Raw genomic sequence first — 13,399 nt, forward strand, 5'->3', positions numbered from 1 at the left:
GTCCGGAATAGTTTTCAAATCCGGACCCCAGGATCCGGACTTGATGAAATATTCAATAGTAAATAAAAAATATTTGAACTTATAAAATTGAGGGATCAATTTTATAAGAATTTATATATGAAAGGTCTCTAAAAATTCTCATCCTAGTGAAAATCATGAAACATTAGCCGCTCTTTTACTCCTTTCTTTTTCTAATTTTTTTTAACTCTTTGTTTATTACTTATATTTTTTGTTTATTTTCGCCTAAGTTTTTATGAAATATATTTCATCAGCAATATTACTCTCATAGACATGGCACAAGTAAATTTTTTCCAAATCTCTTTCCAATATAGTCGACAATCTAATTTTTTTTAATGAAATTCTATTTAGTAAATTTTCAAATTCCTCTTTATTTTTTTTCTTGTTTTTTAAGAGCTTTTTTTGCATATAGCCCCCTGCAAATATTTTATTTAAAAATAGCCTTCTTAAATTTAATTTGCAAAAGGCGCCACGTTACGCCACGCGGGGCGGACCAGAGCTAATGTGTTACAGTTAAACACGGTGAACATTCACCGTGTTTAGACACGGTGAATGGTTCACCGTGTTTACTACGTTATATTTATATATTGAAAAGAAATTAGGATGATATTTAACTCACGTTTAATCCAAGTTAACTTAACATGAGATAACTGGGGGGTATTTTCAATAACGGTGGAACATATGAGGGGTATTTTAGAAAAAAAAAATAGGAATAAATCGGATATTTTTAATATATAAGATATATAGGCAATTATCCTAATTTTTACAACAAAGATTTTTACCAACAAAACAAACACAAAATCTCTAGAAGTTTCTCCTTTTTTTTCTTTTTTTTTTTTCTTTTTTTGTGGTGTACCATTGTGTATGAGTGGTTCCGTTAATTGGTGAGTCTTATAGTGCAATGGAGGCATTGCTCTATATAAACTCAAAATCTAAAATGGTCAAAGGGATTGATCCAAAGACAAAATGTCAGAAGTACCAACCTCCCTTATACTTCTAAGGGCATAGAAACTCAACACTCTCTTCTCTCTTCTCTCTCTCTATATATATATAAAATTGTGTGCTATTAGGAACATGGAGGCCTCCTTACTCCTAAAACCATTTTGATGACTAAACTTTCGAATCAACGATCAGCTCCGTAAATTGATCTAGTATATTTAAATTTTTTATAAATTTTTATTTTCAACCCGTTGATTTAAGTGTTTCGATCATATGTAAATAATATTGAAAAATTATAAAATTTATTTTCTAAACACTTCAAATATGTTAGATTCAGTGTAACGAAATTGATCATCGATTCGGAAGCTTTATTATCAAAAACAACTTAGAAGCATGAAAGCCTCCTTCCTTTTAATAGCACAAATCCTCCTCTCTCTCTCTCTCTCTCTATATATATTATATATATATAGGCAGGGCTGGCTGTGCTCTCAGGAGCACGAGCCTCCGTGCTCCTGACCGTTTTCGATGATGGAATTTTCAAATCGACGATCGCTCCGTTAGACTTGATCTAGCGCATTTGAAGTTTCTAGAAAATTTTTGCATTTTCGTTTATCATTTACCTAGTGATCGAAAGGATTCAAAATCTATAATTTTTAATGATTGATATCTGCCGTTTTTAAGTTTAAGCGGTGTAGAAGTATTCAATCAGATGAAATTTTGATAGAAAATTCTTTATACTTACTACAACAAGATCTATATTTCTGATCGAAAATTTAGTGCTATAATCACCACTTTTTTAGGATTTTTATTTCAGCCGTTAAAATTATGATTTTGAATCCTTTCGATTGCTAGTAAATGATATGAAAATCGCAAATATTTTCTAGAAATTTAAATACGCTAGATCAAGTTTAACGAGCCGATCGTCGCTTCGAAAACTCATCATCGAAAACAGGCTCAGGAGCACGGAAGCCTGCCGTGCTCCTAAGAGCACAGCAGCCCTGCTCTATATATATTATATATATATATATATATATATATATATTATATATATATATATATATATATACTATTATTATATATATATATATATATATATATATATATATATATATATATCAACACATCAACAGCCAGCTGATAATAAAACTTTACTGCAACTCTCAGATAAATGTGTTAATTTGGTTTTCATGCACCACTAAACAAAGAGAACACTCTCAACTCACAACTCTCAAATCACACACAAGCACATATGCTTACACTATATAGATTAGATACACATAATAACAACAAAATGTGTACAAAGGATACATGCACAGAGCAAAACAGAGGATGGATCTCTGATTCTGAAGCTCTGTTTCACCAGAGCAATAATAAGCTCAATCTACCTCCTCCATCTTGCTCTCTTCTTGATTCCCTTCCTCCTCCAGCGCCGGCATCTCCGCATCCTCGCCGCCCTCCCCTTCCTCTATGTTCAGCCCCAGCTTCAGCATCCGATGTATCCGCCCTGCGAACGTGGTGGGGTCCTCCAAGCTGAACCCGGAGCTGAGCAGCGCCGTCTCGTAGAGCAGCACCACCAGGTCCTTCACCGCCTTGTCGTTCCTGTCGGCCTCCGCCCGCCGCTTCAGCTCCTGTATGATCCCGTTCTCCGGGTTGATCTCCATCGTCTTCTTGCTCGCCATGTACAGGCCCATGCTGCTGTCCCGCAGCGCCTGCGCCTTCATGATCCGCTCCATGTTCGCCGTCCACCCGTACTCCCCCGTCACCAGACAGCACGGCGAGTCCATCAGCCGTTCCGACACCACCACCTTCTCCACCTTGTCGCCTGTCAGACATGACGTTACATATCAGAACACAGTTCTCTGACGGCCTAAACTTTTTAGCACAATCGTATCAAAGCAGGAGATACAGAGCGTTCTTCGAAATCCGTACCCAGTATTTCCTTCATCACGGTGCAAAGCGGCTCGAACTCCTTTTTCACTTCCTCCTTCCGCCGCTTCTCCTCCTCGCTGTCCTCCAACTTCAGACCTTCCTTCGTGGCCGACACCAGCTTCTTCCCGTCGTACTCCTTCAGCTGCGATACGACATATTCGTCGATTGCGTCCACCATGAACAAAACCTGTCGAACGTAAAAAAAAAAAAAAAAAAAAAAAAAAAAAAAAAAAAAAAAAAAAAAAAAAAAAAAAAAAAAAAAATCATTCTCTGACAGCTTAAATAATTTTTTTTTTCTATAGAAAAATGTGCGGTTGTTTGGCTCACCTCGTAGCCCTTGCGCTTGAGCCGCTCGAGGAAGGGCGAGTTCTCCACCGCCTTCTTGCTCTCGCCGGTGATGTAGTAAATCTCCTTCTGCCCCTCCTTCATCCTCGTCACGTAGTCCTTCAGACTGGTCATGTCGTCGCCGCTCTTCGTCGAGTAGAACCTCAGAAGATCCGCGAGCTTCGCGCGGTTCTGGCTATCCTCGTGAATCCCTAGCTTGATGTTCTTCGAGAACGCCTCGTAGAACTTGGCGTAGTCCTCCTTGTTCTCCGCGATCTCGAAGAACAGCTCGATGCACTTCTTGACGAGGTTCTTGCGGATGACCTGTTAAATAATAATACAAAACAACCGTTATTCTCCTTTTTTTTTAAAAAAAAGGTTAAGCCAATAGAGAACGGTGTTTGAAAAAATATTTTTATATCTAACGCGACCTTCAGTATCTTGTTCTGCTGCAGCATCTCGCGGGAGATGTTAAGCGGGAGGTCGTCGGAGTCGACGACGCCCTTCACGAAGCCGAGGTACTCCGGGACGAGCTCCTCGCAGCTGTCGGTGATGAACACGCGGCGCACGTAGAGGCGGATGTTGTTGGGCCGCTTGCGGGTGTCGAAGAGGTCGAACGGCGCGCGCCGCGGCACGAACAGCAGCGCCGTGAACTCGAGCTGCCCCTCGACGGAGAAGTGCTTGTACGCCAGCGGGTCCTCCCAGTCGTTGGCGAGGCTCTTGTAGAACGAGTTGTACTCCTCCTTCGACACTTCGTCGGGCTTCCGCAGCCAGATCGGCTTCTGCTTGTTGATCAGCTGCCACTCGTGGGACACCTCCTTCACCTTCTTCTTCTTCTTCGACTTCTTCGACGCCTTCTCCTGCTCCTCGTCGACATCTTCGACGTCGCCTTCCTCTTCTTTCTTGGTGTCCTCGTCCTCGTCGTCGCTGATCTCCTTCTCCGTCGTCTTCTCGGCCCAGAGATAGATGGGATAGCTGATGAATTCCGAGTGCTTCTTCACCAAGTCCTTGAGCCTCCTCTCCTCCAGGTATTCCAGCTTCACCACAACAATTTTCATGCAAAAAAGAAGATTTAATCAATCACAATCCATTTAATAGAAAGAAAAAGTAGTATAAATACTAGGTAAAACTTTTCGAAGTTTTGATTTTACTAGTCATGTAATCTTTCAATCTGTTTAATTTGAGTCAGTAAATAATACTTTGATTTCAAATTTTTGATTTTACTGATCAACGTCTCAATGGCACTTTGACTTCAAAATTTGAATACGTCGTTTATCTTTACAGGTTTGGTTTAGTTAGTATATATACTTCATACAATACTCGTGACTATAAATTTATTAAAATAGAAAATTAGCTTAAATTTTGAAGTCAAAGTATCGTTTACTGACTCAAATCAAACAAGTTAAAAAATTCGTTAGTACCGACCGTTCCTATAGCAAGTGGCAAAATGCTTGGTGGTTGGTATCCGAGACTCAAGTTCAAATTCTAGTTGATTTACATTTCTAACTAAATTTATTTCTAAATGAAATAAAACGAAGCGGGTAGCGTACTATCTATCTCTCAAAAAAAAAAAAAAAAAAAAGTTCATTAGTAAGATCAAAACTTTGAAAGATTGGGTAATTGATTAAAATGGTCTACAGCCAAGGTAAGTTCTGTACGTTTTTATATAAATATAATACCGGATCTAATTTGACATACCTTGTGTGCCTAGAAATTTTCAATTTGAAATCTTTAAAATTCAAGTGCCCATTGTCCAGATAAGTTAGGGTTCAAAAAACAAAATGAACTAAATGGTAATTACACAACTAATAATCCTTTCATTTTAGTTCTCCACCTTTTTTATTTCAACACTCATGACTGAGGGTCAGGTTGGACCGAATTATGTTTGAAGTGGTAAGAGTTCAGATTGAGCCGAATCACAGTCAAAATTTGGCGACAATGCGTTTGTATGTTTTAAGTGAATTGATTGTATTTTTCTAACAACTCAAGATTTTAAAATTAATAGTTAACGCCAACGATCGATCCTACAGTACATATACATGTATTATTACCTGATCATCCTTGAGGAAGAGTGTGATCTTGGTTCCGCGACCGAGAGGCTCGCCGTCGACGTCCTTGCGTACTGGTCGTCATCGTTGTGCTTCGTGGTCACGACGACCTTCTCGGCCACCAAGTAGGCCGAGTAGAACCCGACGCCGAACTGCCCGATCATGCTCATGTCCGCGCCAGCCTGCAGCGCTTCCATGAACTCCTTCGTCCCCGACCTCGCGATCGTGCCCAAATTGTTCACCAGATCTAACAATCCAAAATTGAAAAATGAAAAAAAGCTATGTCATAAGTTTGAAACCTAATTTCTTCACATTTCTAGCTAAGTTCAGTGTTCATTCAAAAGTAATCTTAACATCATTGCTTTAATTACTTAGCTCTGGTCCAAGTTCGAAATTTAATTGCTTCGCATTTTCAGCTATATTAACATCATTGTCAGAGGGGTGTCTCTCGACGGCCAAAAATCCAAAAGCTTAAGCTGATCGGTGGAGAAGCCCCCTCACGTTGGATAATAATCAGAATTCTAATTTATATTCAATACGGGACTAATATGTCTAATTAAAGAGGGATAAAACGGTCAATTCATCCCATTAACTAACTAGAGTTAAGTATTTTACTTATGGTTAACTAATTTTTTCTAGTGTATCCTAACGGCCGGAATATATTTGAAAATATCAGGATTTTTACCAGGGACAACATATGAAAATTTGAACTTTATAAGAATATATTTGTAATTCGCAATATGAAGATTCATACATTTTATACTAAAAATAGTAAAATTTAAATACAGTATTCGATAGCTCACCGGCTTTCGTCATGCCGATGCCGCTGTCGATGATGGAGAGCGTCTTGCTGGCCTTGTCCGGCACGATGCGGATGAACAGCTCCGGCTGCGAGTCCAGCTTGCTCCTGTCCGTCAAGCTCTCGTACCTGATCTTGTCCAGCGCCTGCACGGCAGCAATGCGTACATTCGCACACCATTGTTAACTTCTTTAAATTTAGGGTTAACTGCATACAGCTCTATGCAAACATATCGAATAGCAAATATATTTCTACAAAGCTCAACTTTTCATTTTTATTTCTACAAAAGTTCTAATATTTTTAAATATACCTCTACTGTTAGGATCCGTTTAGAAAAATATATATAGTTAATTAATTATCATAGACAAAATATTTAATCCTGATTAGTGAATGAGATAAATTGACCATTTTACATCTCTCATATTATTTGTGATAGCAGGAAAAAAAAAAATGACGGTTCAAAATTTTTCGAAGAACATTTATGTATAATTCTAGCAATTAGAATTTTGAAAGAGTATATCAAAAATATAAAAAGTTGAACTTCGTAAAGATATATTTGCTATTCAATGTTTTTATCTGGAATGCTAGTTAATTCAATGTTATATATATGCTGTGGAGATACAAATTTATACGCTACAGTGAATTCCTATATATTATGCATAAAAAAAAAAAAAAAAAAAATCACCACGTGTATGTACTGATGCCAAACAAGCCTTAGTTGATAATTATAATTATAATTAATGTTCAAAAATACTCATTTTTATATTTTTAAGAGCATTTATCTCTCAAATTTTGAGCTATTAAAAAGAGGGTGCTTAAATTTTATATTCGACACTATTTTTTATGTTTGGACTCGAAACATTTTAATCAGTTCAGGATATGAACATATAAAAAATTAAGTGAGAGCGAGAGACACGGACACATAATAAAAAAATATAAAATAACTATTTATGTTCAAACACTTCGTCGGGTTGAAGTGTTTTGCTGAAAGTGGACTTTGGAATGAAGTAAACTTTGAATTGAAATAGAATTCGGTAAAAACTATTTATTCTCTGTTGTTTATTTTCATAATTATGGAAGTGAAGTTTTTTCCGTTGTACTGTTAGGACGTGTTTGGTTCACTTCTTTCACCCTGAAATCGGAATCGGAATGGGCGAATCTGTTTGTGAGTGTTTAGTACGCGGAAGTCCCATTTCGATTTCGATTCACGAGTGGAATAGGAATCTCCCAATCATCTTTTTTTCCAATCCGGCCTAAGAGGCCGAATTGGAAGTTGAATTCGGACGGAATTGATATTTATTCGGATTAAATTTATTTTTTCAACTTTTTTAATTAAAATATGAGTTTAAATTTAGAAATTAAATTTTAAATTTTAAATTTTAATTTGAACTTAAATTAAAAATTAAAATTTAATCAAGTATTTCGAATCTAACTTATGAATTTGAATTTAAATTACATTTTAATTTATATAAAATTTTATTCAAATTTTATTTAAAAGTTAAATTAAATTTATGGATTCAAATTAAAATTATAATTATAATTTTAAATTTGAATTTGAATAAATCGAAATTTAGCTTTATATTTCGAATTATCCACTCAACTTCAAAGTTTATTTTTTAAAAAAAAATAGATTTAAAATTTTGGCATTATTTCAAAATTTTGATGAAAATTTTTAATTTTTAATTTTTAATTTGAATTTAAATTAATATATTATAAAGATAAAGTTAATATATTAATCTGATTATATTTTTTATATTTACCTGAACCAAACACCGACAATGAGAATGATTTATTTCGATTCCGATTTAGGTGATGAACCAAACAGAATTAGGTAATGAGTCATTCCGATTCCGATTCCGATTCCGAATTTAGCTTATTTTGATTCTAATTTCGATTCCGATTCTGACTTCGAACCAAACACGCCCTTAGTTTGATAAGAAGTGAATAATATAAAGCTATAATTTATATATAAATAATAAATAAAAATAATATAATTATATTTATATATAATTTAAAATTTTATCTAAAAAAATAAATTACTTTTTTATATATAAATACTTAACTAATCAATTTTCATCGTAGTACAAACTAAACAAAAAAAAAAAACTAAAACTTAACTCATCAATTTTTACCATATTTTAAATATGCAAACTAAATAAAAGTGTAATTAGTGTCATAACTAAATATATTTAAATATAACCAGCATAAATTATTGTATTATTTTATTTTTTTAATCTCTCTTCAATCTTCATCGTAATTGACTTCGGCCCGGTATTTCGGATAACTCGGGCCTCATCTGTATCTTAATTTATTACTACGAACCAAATAGCAAAAATTATCATTTACGGCCGAAAACGATTTCAGTACCCCTGGACCTTCACTTTCAACCAAACAAACAGGCCCTTGAGCTGTGCTGTCAGATCGAACATCATTTTAAAATTCTTTTATTTGAAAGAGAATTAAGATTATAAGTTTCAAAGAAGAACTTTCTTCGATGGCTAGCTAGTTTTACGAAGCAAGCGCAAAACATGCGTACGTAGTATTTGACAACACAGTTCCAAACTAAGCCTAAAGAAGAAGGGCTCACGCACGTCGGAAGCGTTGCTGATGAGCTCGCGGAGGAAGATCGCCTTGTTGGAGTAGAAGTGTTGATGATGAGGCTCAGCAGCTGGTTGATCTCCGCCTGGAACGCGAACGTCTCCGCCTCTTCTCGATCACCCCCGACCATCCGCACGTCCGCCGCCGCCGCCGCAGCCATCGCCGAACCTTAACTATATATAACTTCCCCAAAGCATGCAGTTCTTGACTACTAATAACTAACTAACGAGAACGCTGCAGGTGTTTGCTACGATTTCTTGATTCAAACTTATGTGCTGCAGGGAGCTCAAAGACGAGAAATGAGAGAGTTGTGGGTGGGAGGGGGGTGTTTATAAGCAGAGCTGCAGGGAAAAGAGAACAACAATCTGGGCGCTTCTTTCAGTGCCACGGAGGCTGTGGAGTACAAATCATTGCTCACACCCAGTGTATAACTGTATACTACAAAAAAAAAATCTATAATTAATGCACCAGTTATGTTTTATGTATATATAGTTCTGATATATTTTTTTTTAAAAATTCATCAGTCTCATTGCGATTATTAAAAAAATATTTTTATTATATATTTTTCTCAAATAATTTGGTGTGATTGGCTGATTGGATTTCCTTGTACACTACATTTTAATAGATGCGTTTTATGGTATTAAAAAAAAAGTTAATTTCATATAGGTCCCCCGAACATAATAAATTACAAATTTATCCTTACAAAGTTTAACTTGTTGACTTAAATGGGCCAACATCCTACCCTATGGCAGGAGGTCATGTTGGGTCGAATCATGTTCGAAATGGCGTGAGGCTCGGTGGGCCGAGTCATGTTCGAAGTTGCGTGATGCTGATTGGGCCGAGTCACAACCGAGACCTGTGGGCACTGTATCTGTACATTTTAAGTGAATTGGTTGCGTATTTCTAATAACTCGAGCTTTTGGCCAGATTAATGATTAGCGCCAATAATCGGACACAACATTCATATGTTGTTCCTACAAAAGTTTTAATATTTTCAAATATATCCTTCTGATTTTTTATCGTTAAAATATTGTTTATTTTATAAGTAAAATGACTTTTTTGCCATCACAAATATATCTCTCCAAAAATCCGAACTGTTAAGTGAAGAGGGATAAAAATGTCAATTCATCTCATTAACTAACTAGAGTCAAGTATTTTAGCTATAATTAACTAATTTTTTCTAACGGATTTTAACATCAAGACTTTTGCAGGGACAACATGTAAAAGTTGAACTTTGTAGAAATATATTTGCAATTCACTGTGTTTGTAAAGACATGTATGAAATTAACTTTTTTTAAAAAAATAGGGGTTTTGCTTATTCATTTCTGACTATGTACTATTTAAAATTTTTAAATTTATTCTGAAATTATCAAAATACTCTTCTAATATATCCTTCGAAACTTCAGAATATCTAATTTATCCCTACTTTTTTCTTTTCAAATATACCCTTTATATGTTCCTCTGTTATCTAAAAATGTCCCCGCAATTATCACCCGTTAAGTTATCTCGAGTTAAACGTGAGTAAAATATCTACCAAAGTTTTAAAAAATCAAAATATTTTTTTTGTCCTTAACTTTTGGTGATGGTAAAAAAATATATTTGAAAGGACAAAAAATTAAAGTAAGCAAATAAGAAAAGTTGGTAATGGTAGAATGGGTATATTTGAAAGGACAAAATAATAATTTTATAGAGATAGCGGTTTGTTGCTAATAGTTTACTAATAAAATTTAACTGTAGGAATATATTTGAAATAACTTGAACGTTAAAGGGTATTTTTAATATTAGTTTTTTAAAGAAGATAAATTAGAAAGTCAAAACTTTTCAAAGATATATAAACAACTACTCTTTTTATATATATAACTGCTTTTAGACTGTGTGCGTACCTAAAGATTGTATTTATTAAATAAATAAAATTTTAAATTTCAATTATTAATTATTAAAATTTATGTTAAATTTCAAATATTACTTCTGTGGTTTCGCACTTTCTCACTTTAGTACCATATGGTTTAGAATGTATCAATTTAGTACCCAGTGATTTTATTATTATTATTTTTTGTTAGCTCCTTTATTAACATGTCATTAAATTATATACAAAAAAATATCAAATACCCTATTTATATTTATCGAATATTTATTTTAGTACCCTTTAGTTTTAACTTTATCACTGATTTAACAAGACAAAATTAATGAAAAAAATAATCAAAAGAAATAAAACTATATGGTACTAAATTGATATATTTTAAATTATAATATACTAAAATGAAAAAAATGTGAAACTTGGGGGTACGAAACGTGTGGTACACCGGGTGGGGTCGGTGGAGGTACATGGTAGCAGAGTCTAGAAGGAGCAGAAAAGGCAGGAGTGATTCTAGAGAGGTCTAAAATCCTCCCCCTTCTCGATTGTTTCCGCTGCTGCCTGCTGTAGCGGATGGGACTTTGCTGAAATTTCTTCAGTCTTCCAAACGATCCGATAATTGCCGGGGCCCAGGCTGAATTATAGAAAATCTCTCGTATAAATATTTATTTATTTATTTTTAACATTTTTTAAAAATTTAATATTTTTTATTTTTTTAAAAATATTTAAAAATATTTTCAGCATGGTACGATGTTAATAAAGAAAAAAAAAAAGATCAAATTGTCCACACTTCTTTTATAAAATTTTTTTAAAAAAATATATTTTTGTTAGACGAAATTGTGGTGGAACCGTGACGTTTTAGCTGGAAATGTGAATCAACAATGATTCGAACTTGGGTCTCAGGTACCAACCACCAAACCCTTTGCCACTTGCTCTAGGGACGGTCGGTAGGAACTTGAAATGTTGATCGGTAAAATATAGATTTTTAAAATGTTAGAAAGTGAAAGTAAAAAAAAGGGTATTTATAAAGGAAATTTACTGTGATTTAGTTATGATTTAAAAATCGACTCGGCCTGTCCGACCGTTAGCCAGTGTATGAAGTGATTTGATTTAATACTTTGAATAGGGTAAGTTAAAAAATCATTCAGATCAACGGTTCAACTATTAAGCTAGCAAACCAATCTTATTTTAATCAAATCAACCAAATTTTTTTTAAACTAAGTTATATTAAAATTCAACGGCTTAATCTGTTAGCATATATTATAGTCTTATAAAAGGTAAAATTTGGAACTTACATATACTTATGACACCTGGCATTATTCATTGAACCAGTGGCCCTTTAACCCAATAATAATATTTCTGCATAGCTATTTGATTCGATTTTTAAAACACTAAAACTATCATGTCATTTGGTCATTACAAAAATAACGATTAAATTGCGCTTAGTCCAACAATAGTTGTAGCATTTTGAATTCAAATCATCAGCCTGAAATATTTAAATCTAAGTTATTAGTATTAGTATGCTGGATAATATAAGAGTCAAGCTATCAGTTGGAAACATGAGCTATATCTCACATCGTCTTCTAATTCTGAACTATGTGTGTAACTCAATTCGATGAGGACGTCAGGGTATTAACAACAAGAGTTTATTGCGCCCAGTATTTTTCATATTGGATGAAAAAAAGATTTTGTCTAAAATTGCAAAGACGCTCTCTAATACGGATAACTTTGGTTTAAATATTTTTAGGCCATTGGTTTAGGTCTAGTAAGTTACTAATACTAGCAAGTTGAATTGTTTTGTCTCTGAATTTTCAGCTCTATTTCAAATTTACTACTAGAGACCCCGAATTCTCAAATGACAATAAATTGTGAGGCATTGTTCTTTCATGAACACACACCAACACAATTTACATATATATATATTTTTAATTTCTATATATATTCCACGATGCTTGAGAGAGGCCAAAGAAAAGTGCTTTTGGTGAAATTTTGGGCTTATCCTATTTGTGCAAAGTTGATAAAATCACACGACGAGAGTCGAGTCAGTGTATTTTAAAAAGGACAATTCAATGTTATGTTACATCAGTTCAAGAGCTTTGAGAGCAGTCAAAGAAAGGTGCAATTTGGTGAAATTTTGAAAGTTGGTGAAATTACGCGACAAGAGTTGAGCTGGTGTATTCTAAAAAGGATAACTCAGTGTTATATTGTATCAGTTCGAGAGCTTGGCCAGCTATAGAGAGGTTGAATCTCCTTAAAAAGAGCAACATTTTTAGAGCTTGGCCAGCTACAGAGAAGTTGAATCTCCTTAAAAAGAGCAATTTTTTTGCGCCTTAGCTTCATCGACTCGTAGAATTTTTAATTTTTCTTTTTGTAGCCTAATCTCCATTTTCATGTACTTCCATCAATATTATCCAGCTGCAGAGAGATTGAATCTCCTTAAAAAGAGCAACTTTTTTGCACCTTAGCTCGATCGACTTGAAGAATTTTTAATTTTTCTTTTTGCAGCCTAATTTCCATTTTCATGTACTTGCACCAATATTATAAAACAGATAAAAACGTAGAAAACTTATATGAACTATAAACCATTTTGAATATACTGCCCCACCTTTCAAACATTTAATTTTATTTTCCAACCTTTCATTTTATTTGATTTGAGTTCGTCAACGACATTAGGACTTTAAAATTTAAGCTCATTTCTTATTTAATAAATTTATAATTGTGAGAATTCCGTGAAACATATTCAACAAAGCTTTCAAATTTAAAGTCAAAGTGTTGTTCACTCGCTTAAATCAAACAAATTGAAAGATCGGATACTAACATCAAAATTTAAAAGGCTAAGTATGTAGCGCACGTAACTTCTGTACATTTTTACCAATAAAAAATTTACAG

At 34.2% G+C, this 13,399-nt stretch overlaps 1 pseudogene; it reads right to left on the bottom strand.

Annotated features, from left to right (window-relative positions):
- Positions 2,113-8,934, bottom strand: LOC109727034 (annotated as a pseudogene).

The sequence above is a fragment of the Ananas comosus genome, linkage group 22 (assembly GCF_001540865.1).
Source record: "Ananas comosus cultivar F153 linkage group 22, ASM154086v1, whole genome shotgun sequence".
NCBI classification, from domain to species: domain Eukaryota; kingdom Viridiplantae; phylum Streptophyta; class Magnoliopsida; order Poales; family Bromeliaceae; genus Ananas; species Ananas comosus.